We start from the raw sequence: 27,061 nt of genomic DNA on the forward strand, positions 1-27,061 counted from the left end.
GTAGAAATAAAAGTAGGAATTTAAGCTTGAAACTAATAAAGGCCGTAAGCTTTTTATAATATAAATATATGTATTAATAAACAAAAGAACCACACAACGAGCTCTGAACAAACTTATACCTATAACGGTTAACCAATAAACAGCAGAGCATCACTTCAATTGAAATCCAGTTACTTATTGATTTAATTTTAGTAACACCAAATAGGAAAGCGTATTATTTACATATCCAAGTATCCTAGTTGGATGGCCCGGCCATGTACTATCTAAACTTGAAATAATGGCCTACGTGCCACTACACACGTGCACCCATCGGTGACAGATATAAATCGTTGCGAATACCTTGCGAAACTATTCGCGAAATTTCTTCGAAGATTTTAAAAATAAAGTTCTAGAATGGTTCTGGAAGAATTAGGATATTGAAGGAAGGTTTTGGAGGTTTAGAATGTGGAAATCATCTCATAGGATGCGTAAGAGTCAACTATTAGAGAAGGTAGATGACAAAATATGTATGTATATCTATAAGAATACTGCGTTAAGATATGTATTCGCAAGTCCCTTTCCAATAATTGTAAACAATTTCATTTCAATGATTGGTTTATAACCTCATATACATACTAAAGACATATTCTGATTATATATTGAATAATTTGGAATTAGTACAAGCTGAAGCATTGGCATCTTCCCCCATAATATATGGTGATTACATTTTCACACGATCGCATCTTGCAGTAGTCTTGAAGACGGTATGAAGGTATACAACAATTGATGTTTATTGCCTGTTGTGAATACAGATTTGTAAGCAAATGACTCATGACCGGGAAGCGGATTGCGCTTTAAAATAATCTATTCTATCGCTTTATTAGTGCTTTAACATCACAATCTGAAACGCAGCCAATAATTTCCTATTAGCAGCAATACATTGCCAGTCTTAATACATACGGTGTGTAATAGAAGGTGTCTCGTTTATGAGCCGTGCCGCCCAATGACGGGCAGCGTCGCGCCGTCAAGCGTGAACCACAATTGACGGTCAGCAAAACCACGTCCATAGTGACAATATTAACATAATTACCAAGAGTAATTTATAGGACATGCTTCGATACCTTTTACGTGTTCAAATGAAGGGTTAACTCGTGGTAGGTCATCTCAGGTGAGCTAACCATCACAAGAAGTGCAATTATTTGTGTCATTAATAAGTTGTTAAGTGGAAAATTATGGATTAGTACCACATAATTGCTTGGATACCGGCGTTTTAATGTAGGATTAAAATGTATGGAATTTTGGCAAGAAGAGTTGTTTTTATTGTGTGACTCAGAAAGCAAATAACACAATTTCACACTAGATGAAATAATTAATTGAGGTGTTTGTGGAAATGAAAATTTAGGTATGTTTGTAAATAAATTGCATCAGCGAAATACACTGCAATATACTTGGTACCTACGCTGTAAGCTGTAATTTGTCAGATAGTGTTATCAGTATCACCCAGGCGCCTGGCCAGTTAGCTGTCAGCCACTATTTATCTTTCAACTACTCGAAGGTACGTGTGCGTCTAGACGCACGCTAATTGTATGGTGATAGATTAGCCACCACATTTACACGCTGCTAGCCACAACACGATTTACATAGGCATTCTTTAAATCAGCTTTGAATTCTTCCTACGAGAACCGGTGCATTTAACCTACAGTAAGTAATTGTGTGTTAACTGTCAATGCGTCAAACATCAAGTTCAGTTAGTAGGAATACTGTTTTGTGGTGGCAGAACAAAAAACAGCATATGGTACGTCGAGTGCTTCAATTACATTTCTTTCCTCTTTATGTTCGAATAAAAAATGTACAGTTGCTTCTTTGAAAATTTCGTATCAAAAAATGCTTGGTGAAGCTATAAACATGAAGCATTTTTACAAAGTAACGTGATGATTTACGAGTGCTTATTCGTAGCAGGGCAATACAGACACATTTGTGTTAAAGATTCAAGTCTGTATTCATGCTGCGTGGAAGCTAAAACTGGCGCGGCACCAGAACATTGACGAAACCCGCACACGCAGCAAAGCCATTTGTTTGCCGAATAAACAAAATATAAATCAATCCGTCAGACTTCACCGTGTTCACCCCCCGACCACGGTCGATCGGCAGGACGGATCCCGAGCGAAGCCGACTGAACCCGACCAATCCCGAATGCGACTCTGATTTAAATGTTAATCGGCGAGTGTCGAAATTATTAATTACTGTGTACATCGCGGGTACGTTACGCATGCAGATTGCTATGCTAACGAATGATTAACTATGCATGTGCACGCGCAGATTTAGATTTTATGCCGTGTTCGGATTGATGGGCAGTGTGCTGCTGAAATTGATTGCTTTACAAGTAATTTGGGGATGTATATGCTAAACACGACCTTTTAAACATTCAAAATGAAATTCCTGATCTCTTTGTTACCAAAACAATGGAATAAGGAGGTTTTATGGATCGTTTGAATGGAGTAAAAAAAATAATGAACAAGATCATTAGAACTAATAAATAAAAACGTGTTTAATATGCATTACTTCGGTACTCGACTAGTAGGTACATATATTCAGATAATTTATAGAGGTGTAAACTCCCTGCGGCTATAATTATTAAGTGTTAGTAGCTATGGTCTTTGCTTTTTTCATACCATGACCTGTCATTCAACAATATCAAATAAATGGTTCTTTGTCCGCTGAAGGGTAAATGATTAATATTTGTAAAATGTGAAACAAGTCAGATTAAACAGACATAAAACAGATCAGTCATACTTAAAACAGAAGACGAAAGTTATTTTTAAATCGCTTGAAAAGGTATCAAATTTTTCTAAGATTAAAATACAAAAATCGATAAATAACCCCTTCAAGTTAAATTATTCCCAAGGCTTTATTATGTTCCAACTATTATTTAAAACGTTCCACAAATACAAGTTATTTACCATACTAAATTATACCTATACTGGTGTCATTACTAGGCACTAGTACTTGATCAATCTAATGCGTTCAAACGAGGCATTGGGTTTGATTGTCTTGACGTAGACATTACAGTTAAATGTAATCTAATCTACGATTTAATTGGCATTTATCGTGCCATACTGGAATAGGTTTCTGGCAATTTAATGAACATAATTATAACTGTGGAGTGTACAAGGATATGGATTTATCTGGTACTTTGAGAGACATAAGACTTGCTTAATGAGACGCTGAATCTGAAACGCTGAAAGTAGATTAGATTGTTAAATTATATCTTGTAGTTATTTAAAGTGTAACGATATTTAATCATCATAAGTTGGTCAAAATTTGTATTACAGGACTAACATGTTTTCTTTGGAAAGGATCAATACTATTTTGGAGAAAGTCGTTTTTGTGGACGCATGAAACTGCCTTTAAATGTTCCTCATCATATCATACAAATTAGGAAAACCTTTATGACAACTCACCTTGTAATCAAGAAACAGGGCACTCAATAAGGCAGAGATTCCGGGACGATGTATAATCAAAAACGGCTAAATAGGACGATCCTTATACAATGTTCAATGGAAAAGCCGCTTACTAGCGCCTTTGTGTCACTGATCCACTGACATTGATTAATAAAGAATAGGAACAATCGTCACTTGTTTACTCCTTTCATATTTCAAGTTGAAACAAAAGACAAACTGTACAGAGAGTAGTTTGACCGAATTTTATTTGATTTATCTAGTTTTTAAAAGTACTATATTGTGTGATCCGATTGTCACAACACATCAGAAACTAGGTACGGACTATATATAAAGTTTCTGCGCCATTTGCCGTCAGTTTGGGCGGGCGATGCGTCCAGTATGATTTGTGATGCCTACCGTTGAAAGCTCAAACTATCCAATAAAATATATTGATTTATCGTTGAATTTTCACTATGTATAAGCGGAATAAGTCAATGTATCATAACCGATCGCGATTATCGACTAAAAATATCGATGCTGATAATCGAGTTATCATTTTGTGGATTTTAATTTCAGGAGTGAAATAGATTTTAAATTTAGTGGCTGTTACATAAATCAGAGACATTTGTAATGTCGTTGTTCTTTATCAAACGCTTTATTTGGTAAAATGGTACAAGATACATTCAAGCTTATATGTATAAGCTTCTCTAATTATTCATAGTAAGGTCTACTCTCTTTTGAAAGTAATTTATGTTAAAGAATTTTTCTCACACAACTAATGCGATACGTGTAGTAATTCGACTATCACGCCGACTTTAACTTTAATGGCATATTAATAGTTCTTAATGAACCAAAATATATTAAATCTAACAGTATTGAAATACTTCTCATAGTGTAGAGTAGCATTTTAGCCAACACCAAATCGTCATCGGCAGAAATAGGCCAGACTGGAATACTAATGGACCAATTTATAGTTTTTCTTCGATCACCGTGCCTATTCCAATAATATTTTTTTTAAAAGACACGTGCTCTACTCTTTCAATATTTGAATCACGCACGTGTATGCGGCGTTATGATTTGTTTAAATAAATAATAGTTTGCGATTGAATTATTTATGACCGTGATATCGGGTCGATAGTCTGTTAATTAAACTATCATAAGGTTGTTGACATTTTAATTATTAAAATTCAATAAAGATTATCAATTTTATAGTAGTCGCATCCTCGTTAGTAATTGCTATATAAAAGCTATTTTATTTTTCTATTCATTCGAGTGAGGTGATATTTTATATACCCAACTTTAACCGGACAGTGTTCTGAATATCATGAACTTCAAGAACTGAATATCTTATTATTATAGTAAAACTATTTATAATTTTACTTCTTCATCACAATCTTAATTCTGTCATGGAGTAACAAATCAATTTTCACAGTTGTTCACTATTTAATTACAGTTTAAAGTAAAGTAACTGCAATGCAATCGTTAACAATACATCGAATACAATTACGACTAGTGTTGGGAAAACATACAAAATGACAATCGCCATATCGATACATCCCGGAAGCAAATCGGTGTCAGTCAAGCTTCAGCCCTACATTAACATTCACTGAACACTTGATCCAGGAGTTATCACGTATCGAAAAGAATAGAGCCATAATATTTTATGATCCCTTGTGCGCCTTACCGGGCAACGTCGGTACTCGAATTTTAAACAAAACGCGCACGCATATGTATCGATAATGTCGACGTATCGATAAATAATTAGTCGAGTTTTTATTGGTTGTCGATAATGTTTTAATATTATATAACTGATGTAACATGACTATACGTCTTTATTGAGTATTCTTGAGATATTAAAACTTGTACTGCATGATGAGTTTTTAAGCATTTGTACAGACGCTTGTGAAATTAAAGCTTTCATGTTTAAACAGAACGACTTTCTTTGACGATACAAAAACAGGTTTGTGTTTTGCAAAGATGATTTACTAAAAACAGCCAAACTTAAATCAATTAGAAAGTTAATTGAAGGTGAAATGCTCCAACAATTAACTGGCTTCAAAGTGTCTAAAAATAATGTATCGAATTTTAAAATCGATTGCACAAAAGAAAAGAGTTTTTTTTTCTGCGAGTATCTTAACACTATATAGACCACATGATTAATTCATTACGTCCTTCTTGTAAAAGATCATACATATTTATTTATGTTATCGTCCTATCTAAGACACATGTTTCTTATTTTCATTAATATAAAATACCATGTCTTATAAAAAACTAGATAAGTAAGTAACTTCTAACTTTAAATGGATCGTTTATCGTGTCCGATATTTGTCTTTACAGCGAGTTGGTATCATGAAACTGATATCGAGATAGATAGGGCAATAATTCTTTCGACACAGCTCACGGTGCCAGTCTGTTCGCGTGTTAAACCGAACGATCATTTGCTGAGTACAGTGCGAACAAAAAGTATGAACTACAATGTATGCTACATGTTATAAATACGAGTTTTGAAACCGGCATTCTAGAAATGTAGAGCACAATTTTAAGTGGCAAATTATATTTGTTAACAAAATAAAAGTCACGTTCATTGCTAATGGTCAATAAGGTTTAATCCTTCGTATTTAAGTATCAAAACAAACACTGTACTCTACGCCTATTATTTAGATGACAACAAAAACAGGTGACGCTCTACTTTTTCTCATATAGAAATTTACTGTTGTCTTACACAATGAAGTTAAGACTACTTTACTCAAAACTGACAATAAAAATTGGATTTACAAAATAAACATGCGATAAATGTCGCTGCTACCATTACGCTGGATTAGAATGTCGCCGAGGGACAGGCCGGCAGCTTGCATATGTTCAAGTGATTTTTCACGGCTAAGGAACCCGTGTTCAAAGGGCACGCAGTACGGTGTCGCAATCACGATCCTCGATCACGACTGGTCCTTCTACTATCCATTTGTAAGACGTCTACGACCGAAAATCAACGCTATACCTTCCCAACTAAGGTCCAAGACAACCGCAAAGGAATATTGGCTGGTTTCGATTAAGAAATTTGCGATTAGAACATCCGAAAATGGGCTCTATTTAAATACGGTTAAAGGTTAAGCAGATTGCGAAATTATGTTTGTTAAGTGGTAAAATGTCTCTAGACCGTGTCGCTACTAGCCTTAAATGCATTAAGTTTGTTTTAGAGATAATAATCGTTGCGAATGCAAGTGCTTTGTTGTTTCAAAGATAGAGTTGTTGTTGTTGATTTATTTTTGGTCAACCATTGTTGGACTTAATAAGGGTTGGAAATATTCAATTATTATATTGTGCTAGTTATGTTGTGTACAAATGTTCTACGTCTGGAATTATAGTAGGTACCTAGGTATATCATTGTTTCATGAATTTGGTTACAGTTATCAATTTTTATGGAGAACTCCTGTCACAGATGAGTGAACTTTAAAACATTATTGAGTAAGTAGGTACATACTTATAAGCATAAATGGAATTCAGAACAAAAACTTCCTCAAAAACTTATTTACAGATACAATCAGTAATAATAAAAACTCATTTATCAAAAAGACGAAAATAGTTCAATAACAAAAATATTTCCACGAAAATAAAATAATAATAATCTAATAATTTCCCGATTACTTCCCTTCCCAGTTTTGTGTAGAAAAAAAATATCAAAACATTCACCTAACCTGGTTTTATTAAAATAATTTGGAGGTAGTGCGTGAGGCGAGTACCGATACTGCTTTCTAACACGCAACTTAACCTACAAATTTATCTTTACCGTTGACAAAATCAAAGGTAACTTATTTCTGAGTATTACTTTTCCGTTCTGAGTGGCCAGCGTCACCAGATTTTTTATTGAGCGGCTTTTTATGTTGGTGTTAATGCAGACCTAATCAGGAAAACCTGTCCTACTAAGTTATGGGTTTTGTGTATTCATAAATATAGATAAGCATTGCGTTTGAGTAACACGATGAATACCGTTAATTAAGTTTTTCTATTTGATGGTTCTTAGGTAGAGTCTGATAGATTTTTAACAGGTTTTTTTTTTAAGTCTAAGAATTGTACGTGTTGTTTTATTGCTGTGAGTTCTTAAAACAGAGCTAGTTCCACTTTCCACCCATGTACTGACTGTAAGTCGTTACTAGCAATCAAGAAACACGATAGGATATTTTCGCATTTCCAATGACGAACTTGATATAACACCGCTTAAATACATTAATAATATTGGGAAAGTCTTTTCATCAGTTGTGATCCTAATGCATTTAAAAAATTAGCTCTACAATAAACTATTTTCTTTCTCGAGATTAATTTGAATTGGGAAATTAGCTCAAAACAATATTTCCCAACAAAAAAATACACAGAAACTTTTCCTAAACACAATAAAACAATATGACACTCGCATCCCCATCTTGCGAGTATTTCTCGGGCGGGGGGTGGGACGCAGACAAATGACTAGCGCCCCTGCTGCCCCAATGAATTATGGCCACCAATCGAGCCGAGCCCGACAGCGGCCATTTTTAATTTTTAGGGGTGCGCACCCTTACAGTAATATTATTAAGTGTGCGTAGTGATAGCATGACGAATGTACGCTTAGTAGGTATTTTTGTAACGCATGCGTTTTTTGATATGAGTTTTTACTACTGTTCTATTTCGCTACATATTTTTAGGAGTTTGAAATGATTGAGAAGAATCTTCATTTTATTTTATTGAGTGTATGTTTTTAAGCTAATTTATTACATGTTTGACAATGCAGCAAACTACAAATTTTACTTTATTTTTTTAAGAAACACCACATTTAAATAAACTCACATTGTAAAGCATTTGAAACTATTTAAAAGTCTCTTTTAATTTTCTCTACATTTAAAATCTCGAACTAATAACATAGTCAACTGTAGTAATAACTATAAACATATTTTAAATCTCATTGACATACAACCGGGAACAAGTCAACCGACTTTATAATATAAATTAAGAATAAATCCAGTAGTAGAGCTCACTTCTACACTTCAATAAATCCTTATAAGTTTATTAGTACAGATTAACGCACAGCAGTACGTAAATATTTGAAGAGCCGCCATTAAAATCAGGTTTTAATACGTCGTAAAAGCTAATGCGCTCATAATCGTCGATTATAACAAATTGAACCATAAACGAACATCTATGTTGACATAAATCACGCCCTCTAACGCCAGAACGTTGAACTACGAGACATTTGTCGCTTCACTATCGTCTCAATCTCGCTCGGATGATGAACGAGCACTTTTATTGCGGTTACATGCTTGTTTATTTACTGCTTTGTAATAGAATGTCAATAAACAACGTTGATAACTGAACGCGGCAATAAAATAATAATAAAACACGACAGTTATTGTGGCGGGAAGTGGCGCTCTCCCGCGTCGGCGCGCGAAAACGTAACTACTGGTAACAGCGGCATCTGCCGGCGGATAGACGAATTAAGCGAACAATTAATATTCCAAATTCTTGGATCAGTTCGGATGTGGAAAAAGTTAATTATTTCTTAAAAGGCATGAGTATACAAGGCACGACAGTCAGACTAAATTCACAGTAAGAGAACAGAAAAAAATAATTATTGTCTAGTTAACAAGCGAAGATCATTTATCACACGCTACGGCACATCAATAATTCATTACTAATAACACAGAGGCACTGACGTAATTAGTTCAATTACTCGGCCACCCAGCAATTCCGCCCCACCGTGTGGTAATTGAATTATTTATCTTTAGCTAAATTAGGAAAGGAAGATAAGTGCAATCTTCACCTTTAGGTGTTCAAGTTAGACCACAGTCATGTAATTAAGTGTGCGTTAAACGGAACCAAGACAATAGACGCGTGACCTAGCCCTGAGATTAATTCATATGATAACAAATTTAATTTAATACGCTTAAGAGCAAAGCATTTTATGCGAAACGGAACATATTTTAATTAGGTTTTGATATAATTCCAAAATAGTTTTCTCTCGGAACTTAATACATCTAACTGTTATGTAGATTGATCTCATTTGAAAAATAATTAGTACCGTCAAAATTGCTTTATACTTTCCTGTATGAACCTTATGTACCAGAATATATTTTTTTCAGCATAATATTTATATTTAATTCAGATACAAAATTCACTAATATATTTAGAACACAAAAAGCTTCAACTTCAAAAGTACTTGTAACTTTACGATATTCCATTTACTACCAAAGTAACAGCTTCGCAAAATAATTGCGAATTTCTTATGCCTACCAATCTAGGGATACATTACTATACAAGGACAATTACAAAGACATTAGTTAGCGGAACATTCCCGGGGTTCATTATAAAGCATCGGGTGCTTCGTCCCGCGCGACCCTCGGATTGGTCCTCGCGTCCTTTGCTCCTGTTTAGGAATGTTGACTATTAGGGGGACTAAAAATTAATGTTTCCAATTTGTATACTATGAATCCTCGTAATCTAGACCAGTTGTTACTAGGTCTTTTGGTTTGTACTAGATTTACTTAAACTTCTTAATGTGTACATTTAAAAGTTGGTTAATATATATCTGTTACTGTAAACTAGCGAAATTTACTTTTCTTGGTATTATGTATATATTATATCCAATTAAATATATGAATAAAGAAATTCATCTGTTTTTTAAATTGCATTCGTTGTAAAGTCCGAACTCTACTTAGCTGTCTTTAAAATTGCGCCCAAAAGGACTATGGAACCGCTAACAACCGCATCCATAATGACATAAGCGTCGCAGCGTTTTATCTATGCGAGTTATTGTACATTATGTGGGAACAATTACACATCCATTAATCAGTGGGTCCTCCGACAGTTTATTGCGCCTCCGGCCCTGAGCCCTTGGCGGTTACAACCCTTCCCAGTTGAATTACGCCCTTTTCCCAGCAGCCTTAACTTTGTTACAAGTTTACACTTGATTAGCGCTGACTTCGGAGTTTGACTGTATTCGCTGTGACAATATGTGATAATTTATGTGTTTTTGAATTTTGTTTCAGATGAAAAATTGTAGAGTCAATTATTCGGTCTTTTTTTATAATTTTTCAGGTATTTGTAGTCTCTACATTCTTTAAGTCATATAAACATATAATTTTAGATAACATCAAGTTAAAATACGAAATAAAATGTATTAAAGTTAATTAAAAGTTTAACACCGTCTATTGTAATCATCTTTAAATCCAATAACCAATTTAAAACTTTACTTTTACTATGGTTTAAAAAATAGAATTCTTATTAGGTATTTTTAAGTCATTCGAATCGTCTTCTTATGTAAATAAGACGCCGAAACAATGGGTAAAGTGAAGACAAACAAACTTTGGGAAACTTTCCCATTGAACTCCTCTTATCGGTCAATCTGATAAGATTTAAACCAACTTAGAAAAAATAAAAACACGCGCGTATTTTTAAGAAATAAGTCAATTAAAATAACCACTTAACTCTACAAATATAAATACTATTTGTTTTTCGGTGACAGTGTTGTCAAAATAACCTTCATTACATATTTACTTAATCATTTAAATACCCTCAAACCAAATCCAAGAAACACCGAATTTTTTTTTTTTTATCAATTTTATAAATTGATTTTCAAAACATCCCCTTAACCCAGAGTTCAGTTACCCCGTCACTATCAACTATTCAACCCCCCAAAATGTATGTTTTTATTCGGATTTATTCGTACAACAATGTTAGCGGCATAAGGCAATAACTGCGTTTTAAAGAGCGCGTCGCGACGTAAGCGCAGCGCCGGTGCGGACATTAATAATTTTGGCGCGAACAAATGACGCGCCTGATTAATGATTTACGTACCCAATTCCGTGTTGTCCACAAGGGTATAGTGTACCTACAGTATGTTGTATGTGTGTATGTTGTTAGACGTTCACGTAAATGTTTCATGTTCTGATGATGATGGTTTGATGTGTTTTTGTGATAATGTCGTGTTGACCTAATGTGTTATGACGCGGTTTAAATCGCACGGTTGCTTAGTGTGATTGAATATGATTTTTAATCGTTTTTATAAATATTTTATTTGCTTATGATTACTTGAAGACCGTTTCATGACAAATATAATTATAATATTCTAAATTAGCACTTCAAACTTCGAATCTTGTTCATGTCAAAAAATAACTCTATCATCTCTACATGAAAAGCTTTTACTGACCAATAGGACAATACAAGCTAACAATACATATAATATATTTATTACTATTATATAAAATGAAACAATACATTTTTCCTCTTTCACAGGTCTCGCATCGTAAACACAGACAACACTGAACAATATTAATTAACCCTTCATTTGCGGCGCCGTTGTCACGTAATAATAGATGACATGTAAATCTACTTTCAAAAGAGGTCAATGCCCCGAACAGTTTTAAATGAAGGCCACGTTAAAACAAACTATATACACAATAAAACAAAACAAAATCACATATAAAATTTCAGAAGGAAAGTACGTGAATTGAGTTTGTTTGTTTGTTTGAACGCGCTAATCTCAGGAACTACTGGTTCAGATTGAAAAAATCTTTTTTGTGTTCAATATACCATTAATCGAGGAAGGTTTTAGGCTATTAAACATCACGCTGCAACTAATAGGAGCGAAGATACGATGGAAAGTGTGGAAAAAAAACGGAGAAAATTCTTACAACGTGGACGAAGTCGCGGGCAACAGCTAGTCACATATAAAATTTTATAAAGAAAGTACGCCAATGCACTTATGTATTTTTAAAATAGTAGCGTATGGAGTTTTTACTGATTCTTTCCTATAGGATTGGCATTTTGGAACCGTCCACCTGGAGTCAATATAATAAGAATAACAATAGTCTGTCACGTTTTTAAAGTGACTGAAAGCGGCCTACTTAAAATAAAAGCTTTCGACTTTGCTTTATATATTATATATTAATATTCTAAAGAGTCATAGTTTTTTGTATGAACGAGGTCTAATGTCTACTAAACTACTGAACCAATTTTTAAATTTCTTCACTAATGGATAGCTGTGCTATTTTTTAATGTCATAGACTATACAGAAGCACAGATCTTAACCACCCAACAAAGTGGACACTTGTCGGGTAGAATCAAAATATAGTACATAAAATACCTCCATAGAGTAGGTATCTATAGTTAGGTATGTGTAGGTCCACAATATGCGACGTCGGGTACAACTGTGGCAGGTCAGGTGCCCCTAAAGGTCCACTCCAGAGGTCCCCTCTGCCAGCTAGACGGTTTTAGATGATTAATGGGACCCTTATTGATACCCATTTTAATTTGGTTTCGTATAACCTTATAGGTATGTGGGGAGATGATATATTGTTATGTATTCAATACTTATATCTAATATTGTTGTAGTTTTATAATGTGAGTATTCGTTTATTTAGATATTTATTTAATAGTTTGTACTTATATTGCAAAATGCGGTTTAGTTTAGGTTAGGGTTACAATAGAAATAAGACAGTGCAGCAGTGTGTGAAAATCTTAGGAAAATTTAAAAGTTTATAAGAAGTTGATGCTCATAGTTGATCCATAGTTTTAGTTGTTTTTATTGCTAAACTTTTTGGTACTGTATTTTATAATATTTAAAGACACAATTTATAAAATAATTCAACATTCTCTAAATTAAACTACAATCCTTTTCAATCCGCAAATGACCATATTCATTACGTAGATAAAATGTATAACAACTTTTCTAAAAGTCCGCTCTTTAGAAGATTTACTTGTGGGATAAAATTGGCTCCCATTTAGCATCGGCACCGATATCACAATACCGACTGCCAGCCGATTTAAATTTATTTCGGACGTCGGTAACTTCCAATTTAAACCTCTTAATCCTCTATGATGTATGTCGGTATTCGGCAGGATTAAAAGTTCCACGGAAAATAACCGGGAAAACCTTTTCCGGGGTCGGATTGACCCGGCCAGGAGCGGGATTAGGCGGCCGGGATTGGATATACATAAATCTTGGACAAGGCTTTAGGGGCGACGCAATTAAGCCTCCGCGCTGATATGTCATTTTGTGACGAGTATTATCCAGATTTGGGTAATACTAATCGGGTCCAATTCCGTTTTATAGCATCAAAAATATTAATAATTGGAATATTAAAATTCAACAGCCCACGTACACAACGCACAATGGTCGCTCTGGCGAGCATTGCGTCATAAATTATTCAATTTCATAGTAATAAAATACGCGTGACCAGCGCAACGGCGTGAAAACTTTTCAGCAATTACGGGTTGAATATAACAAAAAGCGTCGGTCGATCCGACACGGCGCGGGGTCGGTGAGGCCCGCCCGACGCACTCGTAACTCATGCATCAGCTTGCGGGATAGGGTTGGCCGCGACTGCAGCGCCGATGACTTATAGTTTGTATTAATACGCTTCGAACACAGGAATCCAATCTCACTCGGATTAATTAATTTATGCGGGAAAAGGTATTAGATAATTCTATTATAGAATTAGTTGATGTTACATTGCGAATATTTAATTGAATTATTAATTAAATGTCTAATTATGATTTCTCTCTTAATGTTTATTTAATATAATTAACATAAAATTATTCTTTGGTACTTGATTGAATTAAATCGTAGGTAACTCTGATAGCATCTTATTTAACTACTTATACATACTAATTTGAATCCGTTATCATCCATATATTGAAAAGGTGATTAATTACAGTTAAAGACATTTTTGCAAGTAAAAAATTATGTAAGTTGTTGAAAAATTACGTTAAGTATACATTCAACTTAATAAAGAAACGGAATTTACTTAGAACGACTTTTACAAAAAAATGTGCAACAGAAGAAGTTTACCTAGGTCTTTTTATCTAGGTGTTATTCCATGAATTCAAACCCCATAGAATGCTAGACGCGTTACCTCAGACACATAAATACTACAAAATTACGCAGAAGTAATTGATTTATAGCAGTTTAATTATTGCAATTAGATACGCCTTATAATCAATACGCAGATAAGCGAAGCGACCTGCATTAACCGGCATAGTATGCACAGCTATGTGTTATTAGGATCAAACGATATTCCCACTCACAGCAATAAAACGTATATTAATTCATGAGAATTCTTCGCGTTAATAAAATGCTCGATGAAAAAACCTATTCCATACTTAGTTACCCGGATGTGACGAAGTAAGCAGCCATTAAAATTAGGGTTGGGCCACGAAACTTGCGACTAGGGCAGGGCCGGGGCCGGCGCGCCCTGGGGCTCGGTTGAAAAAAAAACGAAACAAAAAACACACATACAATGAATAACTGCCGGGCATCGATACAGATGAGATGAAAGATTTCTCAATGTCCGCCCGTTGTTCTTGTTACTTGTAACTCAATACGGCCCGTTTTGTTTTATTGCTTCATAATGTTTGTACGAATATAATGAACATAATCTTAATAATAAATATGTTAAAGTAAGCCGCAATGTTCGCGGAAAACGTTTAAGAGATTTGTAAGGAATCTCTCACGATCTACAATTACGGCGCGGGGTAAAAAAGCTCGGCTGATCCAAAAATATCTACTTAATAACGGACATGAAATTAAAAAGCAATTTGGTAACCGTTACTAATTTAGGCGGCGCGGCATGGAACTCTCAATTTGGGAGGGGTTGAGCGGGGCGCGGGGTAAGGGGTTGCCCTAATCTAAAAGCTGTCAGTTAACGCGGCGGGCAGCTGCGGCCGGCGCGCCTGTGTGCACCCCACCTTACATTAGGTACATCCCTGCCTAACCAGGTACCATGTATTTTTTAAATGTACTCAGTCCACAAAACCACCGTTTCAAAATTATATTACATAATAACTACTCCATGAAATTTTAATTGACAGTCGTATATAACTATTAAATTAAAGCCGGCGCTCAAAGCGTGAAATCCTATTAATTAAGTAACGCACCGTGTCACTTTGATTTACGTTCCGGGTTATGTAGGCACCTATGTAAGAAAACAGTTTCCCTGGACTGACCGGCGTCGGTTGATATATTCCGCTTGGAAAGCAAAATTTATAATAGAAAAAAAAAACTATAAGTCACTGCCCACATTCGGGACAGATTAAAATCTTTTACACGCCGATTCCTGTGCGCCTACGCAACTCTACATTTGAAACTCGAACGCCGAAATATGAATACCTTGGTTGGCAATGTTTGAAGAACATTTTGAATGGAAGTATCATAATTAGCATATGTTTCTTAGAGTGGAATCGGTTTTTTCCATACGTGGAGACGCTAATTCGACGTATCAGCTTTATGATATGAATTTCCGTATTTCGATGGAGTATTGTCAATAATTTAATACATTTTATTACGACATAAGCACATAAAGTTGTCTGACACACCTTGCCGGTGTCTGATGTCTAACCTGATATTTGCTTATATAGATTTTTATTTATTAAATTAGGCGTTAGTGAACACTTATTTTCTTATCTTAGTGTATAACTGTACATTTAAAATCAACTACTTCTTATGGAATGGTAATGAAAAATTGTCTAAAAAGTATTTACATTTGTCAAACATGTGATCTTATCATCTTCAATATAACCAAAATTGTACTTGACAACAGCCAAAAAATTCGATAATCAAAGTTACACTTTATCAGCAGCAAACATCTTCCAAGTTTCTTATATAAAATACTAGCTGTTGCCCGCGACTTCGTCCCCGTGGGTAGAAAATATAAGTTATGATTTATAACTGCCTGTTTTTTTTTCACATTTTCCATTGTATCTTCGCTCCTAATAGTCACAGCGTGATGGTTTATAGTCTAAAGCCTTCCTCGATGAATGGTCTATTCAACACAAAAAGATTTTTTCAATTTGGACCAGTAGTTCCTGAGATTAGCGCGTTCAAACAAACAAACAAACAATCAAACAAACTCTTCAGCTTTATATATTAGTAAGTAAGTAAGTATAGAGTATAGAAGTATAGAAGTATAGATATTAGTATAGATAATAGATAACAATTCGGAATACCAACAAAATTAAAAAAAAAAATATAAACGCTATCTCTGTATTAAAATCTAAAAGAAACCTACATATTTCTTTTATCTACAACGGCATTTATTTTAAACATTTATGTTTTCACGGGAAGTGGGCGTTGCCTCCTAATTAGGCCTTAATATAATAGATAATTAAAAAGTTGCAGTGTGTATTTCTTATCTATAAAATATACAACAGGTGTGTTGCAACAAAGGGAAGATATTCTACTAAATTAATTTAAGCTATGTACAGCGTACACAGATGCGTATAGGCAAATAAAAAGCGCTTTAAAAAATGAAGCTAAGAATTCTTCAATAGCGTTAGTTAGTTAATGAAACTAGAATTTTAAAAGATTGTTGAATATTGCAGCGCTGTATAATTTTCACCTGCTTTTCGATAATTAATTGGAGAGCTTAATTAGCAAGCTGAAAGTATCAATTAAACGAATGTAAGTAAATAAAATAAACTTAATTATATAGAATCTTGAACAGTGTTGCGAAAATAGCTTTAAATGAATATTACGTGAATATAGAGAGTTAATGGTATGTCTAAGTGAAGATATTAATACGATAAAGGGTGTTGCTAAATCCATTAAGAATTGACCCCTAGAAAGTGATATTGCAATTGCTTTGAGAATACACCATCAGGTCTTTACTATAACCTGCTTTGCTTAAGGCTATAACCAGGACATGGGAGGGCTGTACCTCTACTACTAACGCTTTGTGAAACACAATTACCGATGTTAAAGCGAGACACCGCTACGTGTGTGTATAACTCCGTCTCGCTTCCACAATAGCAGAAGTCTTGATTTAAGTTCTCATGGTACAGGCGTTGGTCAGTTGTTTATTACCCATTTCCTTTTCTCATGGCGTGATAATAGGTACCTTTAGTTTGTAGTCTGATTGTTTATAGTAGGAACTAGAAATATCTATCATCTGAAGCTTGGTCGTTTGAGTAACGGGCATTGGAAGTAGTTAATTTTGTAATTTATTACAGGTTAAAAGAAGAGATTTTTTATAATGTATGAGTTTTCATTTTAATGATTAACAAAAGTTAGCTTTTTGCTTGGACCAGTGATTTTTCAACAGATTAATTAATCTAAAGATTATGTAGCGATATACATAAGCATACTATACGTGTCCTCGCTCAAAGTTCTATAATCCTCAAAACTAGCAAACCTAATATTATACGAACCTAGTTACATTGAAGCCCTCAATAGCGTGACATCTTGCCTATCGCCCACGTCGTAAAACTGTCACGTTCTACTCAATTGCGTTTTACAATTTGCGCGGGAAGACAACCAATTCAGCTTTTTAAGTAAATGTCATCATTACGTAAACATTAAAGTTGACCTTCATTTAAATTAAAATCAGTTTCAAATCCTTTTCTAATTTCAAATATCAATTATGTAAATACTTATCTCTTAAATGAACTCTGTTTACATACACATAAATTTGAAACTTTAGTTCATAAAATCGATTAGATTCATAATTCGAATTAGAATCGAACATAATGTTGGCTTTAAGATATGAACATCAAATAGAGACCGGTTTTACGAACGTCGTGCCCAAAGAAATCCTAAATAAACCGATTATGCAAAGCGCGCGAACATTGATAAAACAAGAAACAAATAATAAAGGTCTGATCGAGCCCCTAAGCGATTTGGGTAACTTCCTGTATCGGGAAATACTGGAAATGAAGTTTCGTGTGAATGTTCACGGAATAGATACATTTGTCAAAATTTTAATATTAAGTATCGAATAATACTAGGTAAGTATCTAGTGGTACGTATTGTCAATAGAGACTTAAAATTTGGTGTATAAGAAGGATGATGCCAAGGTCAAGTTTTATTAAACTGTCAGAAAAAGAATACTTTCGTCCTAAAAAATCAACAAAACCAAGTAACATCTAAAAGGCACTTGTACAAAAGAGCATTTAAAAAGAGAAATTTCATTTACTCACGGGGTGCCCAGTTTTTACGGTGTTGCTCAGAATCCTTTGCCCTGGCGACATTTCAATAGAGACTAAAAAATAAACAATAGAAATAAAAACTTGCAAGGCTAAAGAGGAAGGCCGGACGAAGCTAAATGAAAGAAGTTTGTAAAAAAGTTTGACACATTTTTAGAAACATCAGGCACGAAATGCTCGGTCGCGGGGACCGATCGTAAATTTTCTGTAGCGTCAGAATGAAAAAGGGGACATCATTGTTGAAAATTTTCGAACGCATTCTGTGATTTCGTATGTAATCGAGTCGCTTTGCATGACAATAATAAACGCGTTGCTTTTTGTATTCGCATTTTAACGTCACTTATTTTGTCTACTTTATTTTGCACTATATTAAATTAATTACACTTATTTTTGCCACCTAATGAAACAAATGGCTTTCAATAAATATTTGAACAACCACATTCTTGAGACTATCATCAACAAAGGCCGAATTTCAAAGAAATGTTTTCAATTTATAACAAAACGTCGAATAGTCGAGATCCATTCAATCTCTCCCCAAATATTTAGTAGCTACGATACATTTATGTTTAAACCCGAGATTTCTCCGTGATTCCTTTTAGCAATCAGATGTTGGTTATTGCGAGCGGCTCGGCTAGCGGCTTCCCCTCTATATATTTCCTGTACGGATAAGAGAAGTGAGCTTCTTTCTCCTGAAGCACGATAAGAATTTCATTTCCTCGCGGCTGTGAGAGCTCCGCTATCTGAGGAAGTCGCTGACAAAAATACCTAAGTGATAAAAGCAGAATTCAGTACAGGTGCTGGCAATATCGTGAGCGTCTTTTATTTTGTTGTTGAGGTTAGAGCGAAGCACATAAGTGCTCATACGTAGACTACACTCGTGCAAGGATTTGGAGTGAGGCGCGGCCGCCGACCGCCGAGTCCCGAGTGCCGACACAAGCTGAATTTACTAAAAATGATAATGAAAAATGTTCGATAAAAACAAAAGAGCACGATTTCTGGGAATAACAAAACGTTTCGAATGGAGGTTTGATTTTATGAATTCCCAAAGCTAGGTCTGAACTTTTGTTTTAGTTTTTTGATAAAAAAAGTTATTCGTCCCGGTGAGGTGGGCGAGCTATATTCAACTTTGACATGTCGGGATAAGGCTGGTTATCGATTGATAAGGTGATATCAATATGGTTTGATTTCGCCTTTAGGTCTCAGGATCGGGATGACATCTTTTATCGCGATGCATTCCGCTCGACGGTCTTTAAAGAGTTTGTGTTAAGCCGCTATTTTCGTATTCTTAACATGTTTAATATTTGTAACGATGCATCAGGTGTTTTAATGTTACTGCATAATCGCTTAGTTTATTTGATTGCTTATTGAAGTATGCACGTGCTATACCTACTGTTTATAATATCTAAAAAAACTATATTAATATTTGATGTAAGTAAAATAAAGTTCTATAGCCTTAGGATTCAAAGAATAATTAAAAGGAGAAAATTACGTTATAAAAATATAGCCGAACCTACAACAAAAAATTAAACAAATAGTAATAATATAATAAATAAATAATAATTTTATTGATACTCACAATCTAATAAATCCTTAAAAATCTCGATTTAATCACTTTATTGAATAATCGTTGACACTAGAACACCAATAAACAATCTTCAATATCACTATACAAAACCACCAAGACGAATTTAATTCATCAAAGTTTCTTGTTGGACCACTATAATATTATAATAAATATAAAACAAATAAAATATTAGTATTATCTTCAAGTTGGACCGATTAAGTTCGTATTAAATTATTAGGCGCCTATCGGAACGCGTTCACTACTACGATACGTATTGCCTATACAAATCCTTATTTACAACTGACACTGTTGTCCATACTATAACAGAGTCGTGTTCTGTGCTCACATAGAGAGGAGAAGGCATCTGCACTACATTACACGATACCTATGCCACGATAAAACACCGCATCAACCGATCCAGAATATTTTTACACAACTTCACAACCCTAGCTTGTATGCTCGACTGTAAAAAAAACTCACGAGGTAGGGGAAAAATTTCGTAAGCCATTATCCGACTCTATACAAAACTTTTGACACGAACACTTTGCGCTTGGGCACAGTCTATTTTAGTGAGGTGCGAGACGGGTATAATTCTGAGGGCGACTAATCGCCGCGCGTGCGACCGAGACGGATAGATGAATGTGTGTCGCATTTGAATAAAGTTTTAGGGGGACCAAAGAATCGTGAGCCGCGGGACGCCGAGTAGGTGGTGATAAAGCATTCGTAGCGAGCTCGTTCCCAAATCGAATACGATGAGTAATAATATTTAAAAAGCAAGATTTGTTACCTGTCGACCGCCGAGAGATAATGCCCCTCGTTTTTTGGGAGAAAAATACAATTAACTAGCCAGAGAACATAAATCATTTAGTTGTACTGTACCATGCGCAGGCTCAGGTTGTACAATTATACCTCACAGTAAAAAAGAAAGGTGACGCTAATAGAACATTGTGGCGGCTAGCTGAATAGAACAGATAATTAGAGCAGAAACCACAAGTCAAAAAATAAAATGAAATTTGGTGCAGTAAAAATTAAACTGTGTATTAAGAACTCTTGCGCACCCTTGAATTGGTTACATCCTCAATTAGTATGTTTTTTCGGTATTCTCCAGTAAAAAAGGTATTGTTAAATAAATAGCCAATCAATATGGATCAAAATGATAACACTGAAACATTTTAAATAAACCCAACTGTATCAGTTGAGTTCATTGTTTTAAACAACAATTTAATGAATCTCCGAACGAAATTACTAGCATCGACCGTAAAAGCTTTTAACTTTTGCTGCAATAAAAAGTGAACACTTAATCATGGTAAATTTTAAAATTGCGACCTGCCCCAAGCATCAATTACTACGTGGGACTCGGGCACCTCGAATATCGCGAGTGCACCAATCGCTCGCATTCGAAAATTGCCCGACAAGACCTCTTGGAAATTGTCGGGCAAGCGCTTTCAGAATTGCGGAGCCGACCGACAAATCGGGACCCGAACAACGCAAATTATGGACGAGACTGCGAATCGAGCCGAGTCGAAAATTGCGCTCCGAGCCCGCGATCGGGAGGTCGTGCGCGCCCTAATGAAGACGTTAAGCTAAATCGTGGCTGCACTTATAGAATCTTATTGTGCTTATATTGATTTTTATGACAGCATCATTTTATTATTGAGGCGCTAAGCTCAGCACGCCACGTGGCTTTGTTACCTTCCTCATCGCAAAATAAATTTTATGCAAAGGATGGGGTAATATATCGTGATGTAGTTTGAAACAAAAGTATCAACTAATCTCACTATACAAATTCGGAATAAAATAAATTTCAAGACATACAAAAAGCAGTGTCACAATAATCAACACAGGCAATTTAATTTAAGCGACATAAACACGAGGCTATCTGGCACTGGCATCGATATTAAGGGTGTGCTAAATGACAAACGGCGGCCGAGAGAGAAATGCTTTAAAACGGTGTAATTTTTACAGTTTATCTCGGGATCTGGAAGGAGATTTCACATTAAAAATACCTCCGATGAGTGTTTAACATACTCAGAATGGATGCGAGCGAATTAAGCTCATCTACATACTGAAGTAAGAGACGCATACGTCGGCGATTCGTTTCGCGGTTGTGCGTAGCGCATTGATTAAAGGCTTTCGCTATACACGCTCTGAATGTTTGGATTTATTTTTAATTAATGCTTACACCGTTTTGTATATTAATTTTCATACGTGTACTATATGTTCTGTAATTTAATGGAACGTACCAAAACGTAAGATTATCATGCGAAATTAAATGAAACAACATGTTTGAACGCTACCTATTACGGCTGAAACGTGTAATTTGTGATCATCCGAACAAAACTACTGTTTTTTATTACTATTTGCGCCGCATTTATTTTTGTAATGAAAAATTAAAGATATCATCTTACGAACTACTTTCATGTTGACTTCATTAAAAAAGTAATTTAATAAACTTGATTGAGCCAAGATTAAATGTTGGTAACATATTATTAAGTTGTAAAAACAGAACTTTGATTTACACCCAAGAAATAATTAATACTCGGATGTCGTTGCGACATCTTTATCGGGCCCACGAGAACTCTGAATAATAAATAAAACGATTTATATTACCAGAATTGTGTGCACTTATATCGATAAACGAATCATTACGGAGATTCGTTCGATTGAGCAAAAAAATCGAGTACATTTACACCGCGTAGCTTGGCAAATAAAAATCAAAGAGCGCACAATATCTGTTGGTAGGCCGCGTACTAAACTATACGTATGGTTTATAAGGCACAGCGGTATAATCGATTGAACACACCTCTTGATGAAGATATTACTGCGGGCCCGGTTTAGCTTTATTTCTGGACCGGTATGCATAACCTATACATTTAGATGGCTACCTACGTACCTATAGATATAGCGAGGTACCGCGCGCTGTATTGTTAGGTCACGGTAAGAGCTCTTATTTAAACGCAGCCTGCGATAGTTATGTTTATTGAGTAGGTAATTGCTTGATCATTATAATTCAAACTTATCCTTTAAATTGATAAGACAATTAATAACCATTAAGACATGTTTATAAGAGAAAAATAGGTAAACAATTTCAATTAAAAAAAGCTTGCCTAAAATTCGTATTTACTTACTACACGAATATTTTATAAAGTATGCCTAAAATATAAACTCAAGACACTTTTAAAGGATCTTTTAAAAATGCGTCAAAAGCGTATAAAATTTAAACGAAGAAAAAATACGTGACTTAACTCAAAGAAAAATATAGAAAGCGATACTTCATAAACTACAATATTTCTTGAGAGTGCCATTAATCCCACCACCTAATATTTCAGAAGCCAATAAGCTACCCAACCCTCCAACGCGGTTGTAATCTAAACGACCTTTTTTAAAACTAATAAAAGACCTCGTTCGAAATAGCCACCGAAAATTTTTCGAGAGCTTCAATAGCGCTGTTATCTTGGATAAACAAGAGCCATGCACCCAACGGCTAATGATAAACATCCATCAAGTTCGTCAGTGTTAATACTTTGGAGCCGAATGCGTTTATTTTGAGATGTTCAGTACTATGTTATGATTTATCAATGTCTCGTACAATAAACTTTTGTACGGACTTGTTGCTTTGTTTTAAGAAAGTTTTCTTGTGTAATTGATGATGTGATGGTGCGAAATGTTTCGTTTTCACTACTGCGATTCTTTTCAGGTTTTCGTTTGGACTCGACTGGTTTACGCAAATTGTGTTTTGGGTTTTACATCTTATATCTATAGGTATATAACCTTGCCGCGTATACTATATGCCTTGGGAAATACGAGTCCATTCATTATTAACGGGAAATTTCGTTTTGGTTTTTAGGGAAAACGGTCTATTCAATGTGATGCTAACTGTAACAGTTTGGTATCACATCAGTGTGTTTTATACATGTACGTTGTAAATTTTTAAATGGTACTCAATAACATAGCCAAGACATTTATTAAAATAAACTGACCGAACCTGCTCCCGTACATACTTTATGTTTGCATTTCCACTATACACATTTCCGTTCGATTAAAAACACAATCATTCAGTGCATTGAGATATAACTTTTATAATAACACGGTGAACTGGCCCTGCGGTGTTGCAATGGCTTTATAATTCTGCACTGATTACAAAGGGGAGCCGGCGGCCGCAATTTCGTCTTGTACCGATCGTGCTGTACATAAATTATCAGTTATTGATGAAGACATTAAGCTTACGTACCCGTACAACAATTATTGAATATCGGATTTTTGGTTGCATGCGCAGGGTTGACCAGGAACAACGCAACGCAACCAAAGAGAACAAATACAATTCAAAGACAGTTAAACAATATGTAGGTACTTGAAACAATAACTTGGTAAGTAGTCTTAATAAATTAAAGTTAATTTACAGTGTTTAAAACCTCCTTAGTATTTCATAGAGTATTTATGTTACGTTAATTTGACGTCTGTGTAACACGGTATGTCTTTAATTAACATCACAATAATAACCTCTACACAACAGAACATACCGCAAAAATACCAACAATGGATAAAAGAACATTCAAGGATTAATATTACCCGTTAAATCATTTAAGAAATGTTGAATTGCTTGTTAGTTTTTATTTAACTAAATTTAATTGCGTAATTATATTTCCACGGTAGTACCTACTGGGTATGCATTCGATTTATGAAAGCTGAGAAAAGCGTAAGCGTTTTACAGGTTAAAAATAATAATTTACGTACAAGGTATTGTGTAAGGAATGGTGTGTCCTCGGATACAGAGCGTTGTCAACCCTACAATACCGGTAAAAGAACTGTTGTTGTTCGATCTGACGAGGCCCGTTCGGGCCCGTACGTGCCCCTAATGCACTATAAGGACAATCGGCATTTTCATTTCCGATTTATTCCGGCCAACCGATGTTTTGCTGTCGCCTTTATTAATAAACGATTGTTTTCGCGTCAGCTTTTGCACTTCGTTGAATCAGTAATGAGAACAGGATTTTTAAAACTTAAATTTCTTACAACTTCATGACAGCGACAACCAGTTTCACCTAATTCCGATGTTAATTGCACGAAGCACGAACAAATAAGATTAATTATACAACGTTTTGGTGCGATTATAATTAGTGAGACACTTGATGAAATTGGCTGAACCCTTCACGTCTCGGTAGAGTCGCTCTACATTATGTTTTATTGTGAATACTGTACTCAATTACGTTCTTATTCTGTAAAGTATTTTAATATAATCGATTCGATTGTAGTGAGAGACAGTGAAATGATTTATGGAACTCGCGCCTCGGCTTTAAATAATACATCGCCGTAAGCTTTCAACGTCTTAGAACGAAAGTCACGACTGTAATTTTAAAATGTCGATATGGTTGTTTGATGATTTTATTATTTGTTCACTATATTTCATGGGCTGTAACCGGAGCGTTTAAACATTCCCAAGGTTATTCGTTCTGCAACACAATATCATGGCGGATCGAATTTATGTTTCTTTTATATTGTGTCTTTGATAGAAGTGTCGTGAGTTCATATAAACATCGTGGATTGACTGCTATATAATTTCTCAGGTACCTTGGCGTTAAATAAGGGTGCTCTATATTCTAAAACGAAATTAAATAAGAAAATTATATAGACTAACAGAAGTTTCTATTAAAAATTAAGTAAACTTTCCTTACGATATTAATATTAAAAACAAATAGGACGAGCAATATAAACACAATAGGTACTAAGAACAATATAAATTTATAAGCTCACAATAATATTGTTAATCGTAAAAGTCCATTGATTTTCAATGAGCTTCCACAAAGTATTAAGTTCTACGCAATTCATACCTTCATCCGCGCAGACTTGCGACTAAACGAGATCAGCTCTGCGATTACGATTAAACGCAAGAATGACGAAACAAAATAATAAAACTGGAAATTATACAAAAATGTATTTATTTATTACTGAATAAATTATTGGTAACCTAAAACCCACGCAACGATTTCAAAGATTAAGAGATTAGAATCAAAGAAGCAAAAATTATAAATTAATAAATTAATTTAGTCACAGCTGGTTTAATTTAAAAGATAAAATACTAAGCCGTCTCTTTCCATGACATTTATAACGGTAAAACATTTTACTAAGTGATATATCAAAAAGACCACCTGAACAACTTTGCTTCATCAAGCGAAGGATAGATACTCTGGGAGCAGACCTTCATAATTTGTGATAGCTCTTCCTGCGCTGATCAGACCACGCGATTCAAATATAACCTTTAACTACATACATATTGATCAATCACTGCCGACTGTCAATGTACAGTCAGCGTGACAGTGTACAGCTTAATACAGACAGGTAGAAATTGAGAAAATCTCGCATCAAATAACTAGGTCTAACAAGAAAAAGTTTATTCAATTTTTTTCATAAAACAAAATATGCTAATTAAATGTAAGGAGAAAATCGCAGAATGGTAGAGTCACAGTCGCCGGTGTGCACCCTCAGTAAGATTGTTTACGAGCGTCATTGTTTGCTCTGCACTCCACTCGTACTATTGTGGGTTGGATCCGCTATTATTTTATTGACTTCCTACCAACTGGTCGGTTTATTGTACAGGTTATACGCTGAATTGTTTGTTATTAAGCACCAAATCGGTTTGTTAATAGTCGCGATTATTGCTTGTTATTAGATTGTTGCGTTACAAATGATGTTATTATCACCTTTTCAATTAGCGTCCGTTTCAATTACGTATTTATTCGGTGTTCGCGTTTTGTTAAATCTTCATTTGTTTTATTTGGTGTTTGTTGTTGTTTTGAAGTTTCGTGTCTAGAACAAGTTTGTGTTCATAGTTTCTGGTTTATGCGATATAAATTATTATAGGTGTGCTCCTGTCTATTTAATTAATAGCGAAGGAATTTATCCAACACTTTAAGCCATAGTTCGCTTGGTTTATAAACAGCTTTGGAACGGGCATTTAGTTGCATTATGATTTACTTAGTTTCCTCTCAATTTGTCAACAGCATGATGCCATATTTTTCAATTAACAAGTTGTATATTCTGAGCTTGATTTATAGTCACAAGTAAGTTAAATTCTAGTTTACTTGCATGTAATGCCGCGTTCGTTAGTTATGCGCTGTAATGAAAGATGTCTCATAGTGTT

General features: G+C 34.8%; 1 protein-coding gene across 4 annotated transcripts in view; it reads right to left on the reverse strand.

The window, feature by feature from the left end:
• The window catches only part of LOC113496878 (homeotic protein antennapedia), a 167,980-nt gene that overhangs the window by 98,328 nt on the left and 42,591 nt on the right, over positions 1-27,061 (reverse strand). Inside the window, exon 1 of one of the 4 annotated variants that reach the window (XM_026876253.1) lies at positions 19,936-23,256. The exons of the other annotated variants lie outside the window; for them this stretch is intronic. The gene's annotated coding sequence lies outside the window, so the exon portion shown is untranslated. Of the gene's footprint in view, positions 1-19,935; positions 23,257-27,061 lie in introns of those variants that run through there. 4 annotated transcript variants of the gene reach the window in all.

Source organism: Trichoplusia ni, chromosome 8, assembly GCF_003590095.1.
Source record: "Trichoplusia ni isolate ovarian cell line Hi5 chromosome 8, tn1, whole genome shotgun sequence".
Classification (NCBI taxonomy): domain Eukaryota; kingdom Metazoa; phylum Arthropoda; class Insecta; order Lepidoptera; family Noctuidae; genus Trichoplusia; species Trichoplusia ni.